At 43.4% G+C, this 12,770-nt stretch overlaps 1 protein-coding gene across 5 annotated transcripts in view; it reads left to right on the top strand.

Annotated features, from left to right (window-relative positions):
- LOC126425294 (pyruvate carboxylase, mitochondrial) overlaps positions 1 to 12,770 on the top strand; it is a 417,925-nt gene that overhangs the window by 173,872 nt on the left and 231,283 nt on the right. Inside the window, exon 1 of one of the 5 annotated variants that reach the window (XM_050088270.1) lies at positions 6,628 to 6,847. The exons of the other annotated variants lie outside the window; for them this stretch is intronic. The gene's annotated coding sequence lies outside the window, so the exon portion shown is untranslated. Of the gene's footprint in view, positions 1 to 6,627; positions 6,848 to 12,770 lie in introns of those variants that run through there. 5 annotated transcript variants of the gene reach the window in all.

Here is a 12,770-nt window from a genome sequence, read left to right as displayed (position 1 = left end):
CATTGATTACCAAAAAGCTTTTGATAGTATACCCCACTCATGGTTACTACAAATATTGAAAATATACAAAGTAGATCCTAAATTGATACAGTTACTGAACATAGTAATGAAAAATTGGAAAACCACACTTAAAATCCAAACAGATTCAAATAATATCACATCACAGCCAATATAGATGAAGCGTGGAATATACCAAGGAGACTCATTAAGTCCTTTCTGGTTCTGCCTTGCTCTGAAACCACTATCCAACATGCTAAATAATACAAATTATGGATACAATATTACTGGAACGTACCCACACAAAATCACACATTTGCTATACATGGATGATCTAAAACTACTGGCAGCAACAAATCAACAACTCAACCAATTACTAAAGATAAAAGAAATATTCAGCAATGATAAAAATATGGCTTTTGGAACAGACAAATGTAAGAAAAATAGCATTGTCAAGGGAAAACACACTAAACAAGAAGATTACATATTGGATAACACAGCAACTGCATAGAAGCGATGAAAAAACAGATGCCTATAAATATCTAGGATACAGACAAAAAATAGGAATAGATAATACAAATATTAAAGAAGAACTAAAAGAAAAATATACACAAAGACTAACAAATGCTGAAATCAGAATTGACAGCAAGAAACAAGACAAAAGCTATAAATACTTACGCTATTCCAATATTGACCTAGTCATTTGGAGTAGTGAAATGGAGTAACACAGACCTAGAAGCACTCAATACACTTACACGTTCACAATGCCACAAATATAGAATACATCACATACATTCAGCAACAGAAAGATTCACATTAAGCAGAAAGGAAGGAGGAAGGGGATTTATCGATATAAAAAAACCTACATTATGGACAGGTAGACAATTTAAGAAAATTCTTTCTAGAACGAGCAGAAACTAGCAAAATACACAATCACTCATATAAATACATCGGCTACACCACTGCAATTTAATAACCACCTCTACAACCCTTTAGATCACATAACATCAACAGATACGAAGAAAGTAAATTGGAAAAAGAAAACACTACTTGGTAAGCACCCATATCATCTAACACAGCCACACATCAATCAAGACGCATCCAACACATGGCTAAGAAAAGGCAATATATACAGTGAGACGGAAGGATTCATGATTGCAATACAGGATAAAACAATAAACACCAGATATTACAGCAAGCATATTATTAAAGATCCCAATACCACAACAGATAAATGCAGACTGTGCAAACAACAAATAGAAACAGTAGATCACATCACAAGCGGATGTACAATACTAGCAAATACAGAATACCCCAGAAGACATGACAATGTAGCAAAAATAATACATCAACAGCTTGCCTTACAACATAAACTTATAAAACAACACGTTCCCACATACAAGTATGCACCACAAAGTGTACTGGAGAATGATGAATTCAAATTATACTGGAACAGAACCATTATAACAGATAAAACAACACCACATAACAAACCTGACATCATACTCACCAATAAAAAGAAGAAATTAACACAACTAATCGAAATATCCATACCCAATACAACAAATATACAAAAGAAAACAGGAGAAAAAATTGAAAAATACATCCAACTGGCTGAGGAAGTCAAGGACATGTGGCATCAGGATAAAGTTGACATTACACCAATTATACTATCAACTACAGGAGTCATACCACACAATATCCACCAATACCTCAATGCAATACAGCTACATCCAAACGTATATATACAACTACAGAAATCTGTAATTATTGATACATGTTCAATTACCCGAAAGTTCCTAAATGCAATATAACACATACCATACAGTTAAAAGGAAGTGACGCTTGATCCAGGTCCGCGTCACTTTCCATTTTTTAACCAGACTTAACGTCTGAGAAAGTAAAGAAATAATAATAATAATAATAATAATAATAACAATAACTACAAAGGCCAATTACACATGCTTGTCCCTCATGACACAGAGGAAGTGAAGCCTACATTACAAGAGGCGACCTTTTGTTCCAAAAACTAATTTTTTTTAATATAATCGTTGCTGGTTTTTGCCGAAACATTACATTTATCTCTCACGACATAGCTCTCATGCAGCAAGATCATTTTATCGCTACATACATACATAGACTATAAATGAAATTTAACACATTTTTTATTTGTAGGATTCGTTTCACTAGAGAGTTGGTGGCCGTGTTGCAAAATAGTTTAATTGATTCAGCGTTCAATAAGAGTTACTTGGCCTGCTATAATAATGTATAACATACTTTAAGTCCTCTCGTATACGGCTTTCCCAGTTCTAAGTTTTCATCAGTACGCACCTTAGAACATGCTATCATATTTATTATTTCTTGTTGGTACACTAGGATAATAGGTGGGATGTTTTTGGCAGTTCAAAAGTTGATGAGCTGTGCTTTGTCAAAGTTCAAAGCTAGCCAATTTGTGCAAAACTGATCAGTTATTTTCGCATAAAATGTATTATTTCTATGTCGATGTTTCTGTACTCGGCTTCACAATAGTGACTGTATCAGTTGCAAACAGGAGTAATCTTGCATACTGATTCAAACAAAAATGTAGATCACTAACATAAGACAAGAACAGTAGTTGATCAATACACATTGCATGATACTCGCTAAGGAACACACACTATTGGACAGGAATAATCACAGTTCATGATAAACGGCATGAAACACAGTACATACGTAATGGAGCTGGAGTGGTATATTTACATCGAAAAGTAGTACAGATTTGACGACGTAGGAAAGTAGGGTAACAGGCACAGCGTTCTTGTTGGACACAGTTCAGACTACCAACATCAAGGTCGATATCGGACTCTCAGTAGTAGGGAATATTCCCTCCTCGGGCACTACTGCAAATTTTCCACCTGTTACTTATGCCGGCTATCGGAATCCTTGGGATATTGCCCCACGCCTCTGTCAACGAGGTCTTCAGTTCGTGCACGTTTCGGGTACGGGATGTTCGCTGATGAACACGCCTGCCAAGAGCAGGATCCGGAGAATACGCATAACATTCTATACGTCCAATATCTTCACTTTCCAATGTGCCAGACACATTAGCGAGCCAGTCTGGACGGGTACTGTCGTTCATAAACAGAAAGTCTGGATCTACTACACCTCTGAAGAGACGGGCGTGAACCTAAATAATCTCCCTTCTGTGCTGCAACCGTATCTCGCGCGAAGATATACATCGGTATCTGCCATTGTGCATGGTCCGCGCCCGCACACCAGACGTTCATGGACCTTAGGCGACGTGTAACATGTTCCCCGCTCCCTCCACTCTCTGGTGGTCAGAATCACTTGCCGCAGTGAAGCGTGATTCGTCGTGGAACATCACTCTGGCCCACTGTTGCTGACCCCAAACGATATGCTCTCTACACCAACTAATTCCTTCTCGACGTCGACATGATTCAAATGGGATGCATTTAACAGGCCCCAGAGCATACAAACACCAGATTTAGTTGCCGGTAAATTTTTCTGGCAGAGACACGTGTAAAAGTCGAGTAGCGGTAGCAGGGTTTACGGCGATGTGCCTGGGAGCGAGATACCGCTTCCTTTTCGCCAATAGGGCTACGTACCGATCTCTAGCCGGCATGCTTTCGTGTGGCATTTCCACATTCAGCGGCCTTTTTTTTAATATCGAGATGACGACACTTTCGGGCACGCCCATTATTGTGGTCCCTCGGGCATGTGTGTACGAGGGCGTTTGAAAAGTCCGTGCAAAGTCCGAGAGATGACACCAACGGCGCGTATCGAGGTCATGTTTAGTTAGTAGCATCTTTGGAAAGAATGCACACCGAGTTTCAGCCATATTGGTCTATTTCTTTGTGTTTGGCATTCGTGTGAATCAAAGAAGTCGAGTGATTGTCAAAAAATGGACGACAAATAATTTCGTGTGGTGATTAAACATTACTTTATGAAAGGCAAAACACCTCAGGAGACTAAAGAGAAGCTTGATAAGCATTACGGTGACTCTGCACCTTCGATTAAAACAGTTTATAAGTGGTTTCAAAATTTCCTGAGTGGCCGCATGGGTACAAGTGATGGTGAAGGTTCTGGGCGCCCTGTGCAGGTTACGACTCCAGAAACCATTGATAAAATCCATGATATGGTGATGGACGACAGAAGAGTTAAAGTGCGTGAGATTTATAGTGCTGTGGGCATCTCCAATGAACGGGTACATAATATTTTGCATAAACATTTGGACTTGAGAAAGCTATCCGCAAGATGGGTTCCGCGATTGCTTATGCTTGACCAAAAACGGAATCGTGTGAAGCGTTGCAATGATGGTTTGCAGCTGTTCAGAAAGAATCCGCAGGCCTTTAAGCGTCGTTTTGTCACTGTGAATGAAACATGGATACATTACTATATTCTTGATACCAAAAAACTAACCAATGGGTTACCAAGGGAGAATCTGCACCAAAAAAGGCGAAGACCATTCCTTCGGTCGGAAAGATTATGGCGACTGTCTTTTGTGATTCGCAAGGGATAATCCTCATCGACTATCTGGAAGAGAGTGAAACAATTACAGGTGACTATTATTCATCATTATTGGACCGTTTGAAAACCGAGCTGCAAGAAAAACGCCAGCGATTGGACCGCAAAAAAGTCCTTTTCTATCACAATGCACCAGCACACACCTCAGAAGTTGTGGTCGCAAAATTAATGGAAATAGGATTCAAACTCGTGTCGCATCCCCCCCTATTCTCCAGCCTTGGCTCCCTCGGACTTCTATTTGTTCCCCAATCTGAAGAAATGGCTGGCGGGACAAAGATTTTGTTCAAATGAGGTGGTGATTGCAGCAACTAATAGATGTTTTTCAGACTTGGACAATTCCTATTATTTGGAAGGGATCAACAAATTAGAACAGTATTGTACAAACAGTATAAGTCTAAAAGGAGACCATGTAGAAAAATAAGAAAAGGTTTACCCCAAACACGTAAGTAGTTTTCACACTACTGGCCATTAAAGTTGGTACACCACGAAGATGACGTGTTGCAGACGCGAAATTTAACCGACAGGAAGAAGATGCTGTGATATGCAAATGATTAGCTTTTCAGAGCATTCACACCAGGTTGGCGCCGGTGGCGACACCTACGACGTGTTGACATGAGGAAAGTTTCCAACCGATTTCTCATACACAAACAGCAGTTGACCGGTGTTGCCTGGTGAAACGTTGTTGTGATGCCTCGTGTAAGGAGGAGAAATGCGTGCCATGACGTTTCAGACTTTGATAAAAGTCGGATTGTAGCCTATCGCGACTGCGGTTTATCGTATCGCGACATTACTGCTCGCGTTGGTCGAGATCCAATGACTATTAGCAGAATATATGGAATCGGTGGGCTCAGGAGGGTAATACGGAACGCCGTGCTGGGTCCCAACGGCCTCGTATCACTAGCAGTCGAGATGACAGGCATCTTATCCGCATGGCTGTAACGGATCGTGCAGCCACGTCTCGATCCCTGAATCAACAGATGGGAAGGTTTGCAAGACAATAAACATCTGCACTAACAGTTCGACGACGTTTGCAGCAGCAGGGACTATCAGCTCGGAGACCATGGCTGCGGTTACCCTTGACGCTGCATCACAGACAGGAGAGCCTGCGATGGTGTACTCAACGACGAACCTGGGTGCACGAATGGCAAAACGTCATTTTTTCGGATGAATCCAGGTTCTGTTTACAGCATCGTGGTGGTCGCATCCGTGTTTGGCGACATCGCGGTGAACGCACATTGGAAGCGTGTATTCGTCATCGCCATACTGGCGTATCACCTGGCGTAATGGTATAGGGTGCCATTGGTTACACGTCTCGGTCATCTCTTGTTCGCATTGACGGCACTTTGAACAGTGGACGTTACATTTCAGATGTCTTACGACCCATGGCTCTACCCTTGATTCATTCCCTGCGAAACCCTACATTTCAGCAGGATAATGCACGACCGTATGTTGCAGGTCCTGTTCGGGCCTTTCTGGATACAGATAATCTGCTGCCCTGGCCAGCACATTCTCCAGATCTCTCACCAACTGAAAACGTCTGGTCAATGGTGGCCGAGCAACTGGCTCGTCACAATATGCCAGTCACTACTCTTGATGAACTGTGGTATCGTGTTGAAGCAACATGAGCAGCTGTATCTGTACACGCCATCCAATGTTTGACTCAATGCCCAGGCGTATCAAGGCCGTTATTACGGTCAGAGGTGTGTGTTCTGATTTCTCAGGACCTATGCATCCAAATTGCTTGAAAATGTAATCACATGTCAGTTCTAGTATAATATATTTGTCCAATGAATACCCGTTTATCATCTGCATTTCTTGGTGTAGCAATTTTAATGGCCAATAGTGTAATTGTTGCATCTGTCGGAGCATAGCGACTAGTGGAGTGTTACGAACGGCGGATATTCCCGGAAGCAGTAGCGGTGGTCAGCTGTGCTGTGGTGAGATTACGTGGAGTGCGAGAGAGCCAGCGGTGTCGTAACGGCGGCAGCAGCTCGAGGGAGATAAGGGGCGCTCAGGGCTGACCCACGCAACGCCACATCACGCCCGGGCCGGCGGCTCGAGCGTCCGGCCTTATCTGTCCAGCCGGCGTAGTCTCTGCCGCGCGACCACCGCCGGTGCACGCTAGACGCACGCGCTGCCATTGCCTATCGTGTCCTCAGCATCGGGTCACCTCTGCACCGGGTAGTCGGCTAGTCTCTCAGTGCGAAGTGGTCCAGACAGCGACGTCTGCTGTCGGCAGAGCTTCAGCCTTTCACCAGTACAGCAACAGCAGCTGCTTTCGCTAACCACCCAGTTACGCCAAACCTGTCTGTTGTTGAATTCGGAGGTAGGTATAATTACAGCAGTTTCATTTTGATGTTTTTCTTTATAGTGCTTGGCTAGTTTCGATTAATGGGTCACGCAAGTGTTCGGCACAGTGAAGTATGAGATGGCCTTGCAAAATACAGTATTGAAGAAGCAAGCTTACTGGGAGTTTTACTATCTTCGGTCGCGCAGCTTGAGGCTGTTGCGAATGGGCACCACTGTCGGGAGCTGGACTTGGGTATCACGGGGATGTCAACCTCGTCCCGTCTGTCCCCAGATCGGTCTGCCGCTGTGGTTGCCCCGGTTGCTGCCCGCAGTGGGGCATAGGGTGGGTGGTTCCGTATTTCTAGATTTCCGGAAAGCTTTTGACACCGTTCCTCACAAGCAACTACTAATCAAGCTGCGGCCCTATGGGGTATCGTCTCAGTTGTGCGACTGGATTCGTGATTTCCTGTCAGGAAGGTCACAGTTCGTAGTAATAGACGGCAAATCGAGTAAAACTGAAGTGATATGAGGTGTTTCCCAGGGAAGCGTCCTGGGACCTCTGCTGTTCCTGATCTATATAAATGACCTGGGTGACAATCTGAGCTGTTCTCTTAGGTTGTTCGCAGATGATGCTGTAATTTACCGTCTAGTAAGGTCATCCGAAGACCAGTATCAGTTGCAAAGCGATTTGGAGAAGATTGCTGTATGGTGTGGCAGGTGGCAGTTGACGCTAAATAACGAGAAGTGTGAGGTGATCCACATGAGTTCCAAAAGAAATCCGTTGGAATTCGATTACTCGATAAACAGTACAATTCTCAAGGCTGTCAATTCAACTAAGTACCTGGGTGTTAAAATTACGAACAACTTCAGTTGGAAAGGCCACATAGATAATATTGTGGGGAAGGCGAGCCAAAGGTTACGTTTCATTGGCAGGACACTTAGAAGATGCAACAAGTCCACTAAAGTGACAGCTTACACTACACTCCTTCGTCCTCTGTTAGAATATTGCTGCGTGGTGTGGGATCCTTACCAGGTGGGATTGACGGAGGATATCTAAAGGGTGCAAAAAAGGGCAGCTCGTTTTGTATTATCACGTAATAGGGGAGAGAATGTGGCAGATATGATGCGCAAGTTGGGATGGAAGTCATTAAAGCAAAGACATTTTTCGTCGCGGCGAGATCTATTTATGAAATTTCAGTCACCAATTTTCTCTTCCGAATGCGATATTATTTTGTTGAGCCCAACCTACATAGGTAGGAATGATCATCAAAATAAAATAAGAGCTCGAACAGAAAGGTTTAGGTGTTCGTTTTTCCCGCGCGCTGTTCGGGAGTGGAATGGTAGAGAGATCGTATGATTGTGGTCCGATGAACCCTGCGCCAAGCACTTAAATGTGAATTGCGGAGTAATCATGTAGATGTAGATGAAAAATCAATTTTTTTTAAATTGAATTTTTGGATCCTTAAGTGTTCAGAATCCACCCCTGAAACGGTTTTTCCGAATACGGAACGGCAATGTTTGTTATTCGTGGTTGAAAAAAAAAAATGAAATGGGTCTTTTTCACGCACCAGTTTTATCGTGAATTTCGACTTTGTAGCCGCGAAAAATAATTCTTTGTGCTTGCCCATGACTAAAACTGATAGTGATCAAGGAGCTTACGACGTACTACGGCTTGGCAGTCCGGCTTGGCAGTCCCACGGCATTCCAATTCGGTGGAACAGATGCAGAAGGCAGTTTGGGCAGCGTGTTTCCACAAGTGTTCGACGGATGAAGAACACCCACAACAACAAAATTGTCCGGCTGGGGGAACTAGTTGGTGCAAGTGGCGCATTGCAAAGGCTACCGGACATCTGGACGAATATCAACACGACCAGCTGCTTTCCAAAACAGTTCAAAAAGTGATTCATCCCATCTACGAGGCCCTTTCGGAGGAAGAGTTATTGTACTGGTGCTTTGGAGGAAACACACAAAATTCAAATGAAAGTTTGAACGCTTGTGTTCGGAAGTTAGCCCCCAAACATTTGCATTCTGGTGCGAAGACATAGGAGATTGCGACTTTCCTGGCAGTGAGCAGCTTCAACGAAGGGTATTCAGGAATTCTGAAGACCATGACAACGATGGACGTCACCCTGGGACACAATTCGGCGCAGTTCGCCATGCATTCGGATTTCCACCAGATTAAAGAGGTCGAAAACCGCTTGTCACCGGCCGTACGAGCGTCTCTGGAGCAGCGCAGGACGTCCCGCATCGAGCAGAACGCCCTCTATGAGGAAGAGGAAGGACTAGTTTATGGACCCGGAATAGCAGATTGAACGTACGTTGCATAATATTCAATTCAAACGCGTTTTTCTCGAAATGACTTTCTTTATCGCGCGGTATGGTAACTGCAAATCTACTGAACCGATTGGCATGATTCTTTGTTCCCGACGAAGCTAACTAAATTGTCTAAGAGTTGTACCGCTTTTATTCCGATCCATCAACTATAAACATTTTTACTTGGCCGACAAAGTCGAAAATTCTCTGGAAAAAAATCTCGGTTTTTTCAAATGGCCGTTATATTGTTTCTTATGGTCCAAATAACTTAAGCGAGGAACAAAACCTAAAGAATCTTACATACTTCGCTAACGTCAACTCAGTTTTGATTTCAGACGAGCCGGCTGACCTGTGACTTACCGCGGGTGGAGGTCTACATCGAAATTTTGTTTCGTTCCGACGACACTTCCGCCTTTGCTCTTCGACATTTCCGGTCGAAAAAAATCCAGTTTGTAGAGGAAATATCAATAAACATTTTGACCAAATTTGCCATATCTATAACACATTCCGAGAAAAAAATTCTCAAAGAACATGCTTTTTTCGGGCCGAAGATGGTAAACCTTCCTTAAACAGAAGACCCAAAGAAACTGGTACACCTACCTACTATCGTGTAGGGCCCCCGCGAGCACGCAGAACTGCCGCAACACGACGTGGCATTGACTCGACTAATATCGAAGTAGTGTTGGAGGGAACTGACACCGTGAATCCTTCACGGCTGTCCATAAATGCTCAATAATGTTCACGTCTGCAGTTTGGTGGCCAGTGGAAGTGTTTAAACTAGGAAAAGTGTTCCTGGAACCACTCTGTAGCACTTCTGTACGAGTGGCAGGTCGTATTGTCCTGCTGGAATTGCCCAAGTCACCAGAACGCACAGTGGATATAAATGGATGCAGGTGATCAGATAGGATGCTTACGTACGTGTCACCTGCCAGATTTAGACATACCACGGGTTCCATATCACTCCAACTGCGCACACTCCGTTACAGAGCCTCCACCAGCTTGAACAGTCCCTTGCTGGCATGCAGCGTCCATGGATTCATGAGGTTGTCTCCATACCTGTACATGTCCATCCGCTCGATAAAATTTGAAACGAGACTCGTCCGACCAGGTAAAATGTTTCCAGCCATCGACGGTTGATGTTGACAGGCCCAGGCGAGGTGTAAAGCTTTATGTCGTGCAGTTATCGAGGCTACACGAGTGCTTTGGCTTCCAAAGCCCATATCAATGATGTTTCGTTGAATGGTTCGCACGCTCACACTTGTAGACGACCCAGCATTGAAATCCGCAGTAATTTGCGGAAGGGCTGCACTTCTGTCACGTTCGATTTTCTTTAGCCTTCGTTGGTCCCGTTCTTGCAGGGTCTTCTTCCGTCGGCAGCGATTTCGGAGATTTGATGTTTTACTGAGTTCCTGATACTCACGGCACACTAGTGAAATGGTCGTACGGGAAAATCCCCACTTCATCGCTGCCTCGGGGAGGCTGTGCCCTGTCGCTAGTGCGCCGGCTGTAACACCATGTCAAACTGACTTAAATCTCTATAACCTGCCATTGCAAGCAGTAGTAACCGATCTGCCAACTGCGCCAAACATTTGTGTTATGTGGGCGTTGCCGACCGCACCACCAAACTCTACCTGTTTACATCTCTCCGTATTTGAATACGCATGTCTATATCAGGTTCTTTAGCGCTTCAGTGTAGATCCTCTTGCAAAATACAGCACTGAAGAAGCGAACTTATTATTTATACTGCTTCCATATTCCGACATTATCCACGATTCACGAGAAGAGGCATACAAACAATGGTAACTGTAACGTATAATTCCGTGGCCATTGTGTTTGCTATCCTCGTCGGCAGTTGATGCATCAGCGCTTGCAGAGGAGGTGATTTTTGTTCGGCCTCACGTTGATGGGCCGGGCTTTCCCTAACCCTCCAAATCGGTTGTGGCCGATAAGGGACCCTATGGACTTTCCAACACCGATTTGATTCGTACGACAGGGTCTGCATGGCACCACTAGGACTTTAGCATATGTAAATAGGAAGACACGACTCTCCACCATTTTCGGGAAAATCGAGTTTGAAAATTTTAGCGGTTTTTATATACTTTGCATAGCCACGAGTATTCAGCAATTTCTCGGCCGAGCGAGTTGGCACTTAGTTTCATAAGTTCGAGGTCTCTGGATTGAATCCCATTGCTATTAGTTTTTTCTTCCCGCCCACATAATTCTAAAAACAGATTTCCTATGGCTGAGTAATTTATCAGTATTTGAAGGTTTCATTTATTTTCGTAATATTTAGCCTGAAAAAGTAGTAAGAATTTTTCGTAGGGAAACTAGAAATAATGAAGTATACACAAGAACTTTCAAATCAAACGGTATAATCATTTTATTTATAATATTACATATAAATTTGTCACAAGTATAATGTATATATCAAAATAATCAGGAACCAGTTGCATAAAAGAAATTTAATTTCTTAACCGGTTTCAGGCACTTAGTGCCCTCCTTTGGTTCAAATGGCTCTGAGCACTATGGGACTTAACATCTGTGGTCATCAGTCCCCTAGAACTTAGAACTACTTAAACCTAACTAACCTAAGGACATCACACACATCCATGCCCAAGGCAGGATTCGAACCTGCGACCGTAGCGGTCGTGCGGTTCCAGACTGTAGCGCCTTTAACCGCTCGGCCACTCCGGCCGGCGCCCTCCTTTGACAAGGTTATAACCATCACATTATTTGCGAGAGAACCAAATGACCACAGCAGTGTGTTGCATGCAGCTTATTGTTGATAAAAGTTGCTAATTATATTGCACACATGCTGAAGATAGATAAAACACTGAACAAGTATAATGTGTAACGTATGGAGAACTGAATAGATGAGGGTGATACTGATCGTAGAAACATGGAAAGCAATAATTATTGCTACATGCAATTAATGCTGAATTTTTGCATATTCTTGGTTCTTTCACTGTGTCTATTGTAAGAAAAACTTGTTTTTTTTTTATATAAAGTTTCTCGGTCATCACACAATTTTGTGGCGTACCACATACATCTGTCGTTGGAATTAAGTAGGAATAAGAGAAAAAGTACCGGCATTGATATTGGATCCAGAAAACTCGCAGTTATTCAATACCATGCAAAGTAGATAAGTACTCCCAAAATTTTCGAAATCAATTTTTTTTAAAGCGGTTGACAGTTGTGTCTTTCTGTTAACGTATGTTTTGTCCTACTCGTGCCTTAAGCATGCTGTCAATGTAGATCATATCGGTGAGGTGAAGTTCGTATGGTCGCCTTGGTAGCCTATATGGCTGGCTTACTGATCGACAAATTTCCCCATTATGGCCAGTGTTTCCAACATCCCATCGAACGTACGCTTTTGGAACGGTAACAGATCCTCCCTTACAACCACTGCCATTGGAATCGTAATGTTCTCAATTGATTCAGTGACGAAACTCTCTCTCTCTCTCTCTCTCTCTCTCTCTCTCTCTCTCTCTCTCTCTCATAATCCTGCTTGGTAATAATAATGCCGTGTGGCACCATGGCCTAGTGCAAGTCTTTCAATTAGACGCTACTTCGGTGACTTCCATGTCCTCAAAACCAACCGTCCCATATTTTCCCCCAACGGTCACCCACCCAAGTATTAGCCGGAC

Source organism: Schistocerca serialis, chromosome 10 (assembly GCF_023864345.2).
Source record: "Schistocerca serialis cubense isolate TAMUIC-IGC-003099 chromosome 10, iqSchSeri2.2, whole genome shotgun sequence".
Lineage (NCBI taxonomy): Eukaryota > Metazoa > Arthropoda > Insecta > Orthoptera > Acrididae > Schistocerca > Schistocerca serialis.
The sequence above is the reverse complement of the archived record's forward strand: the minus strand, read 5'-3'. Positions and strand labels throughout refer to the sequence as shown.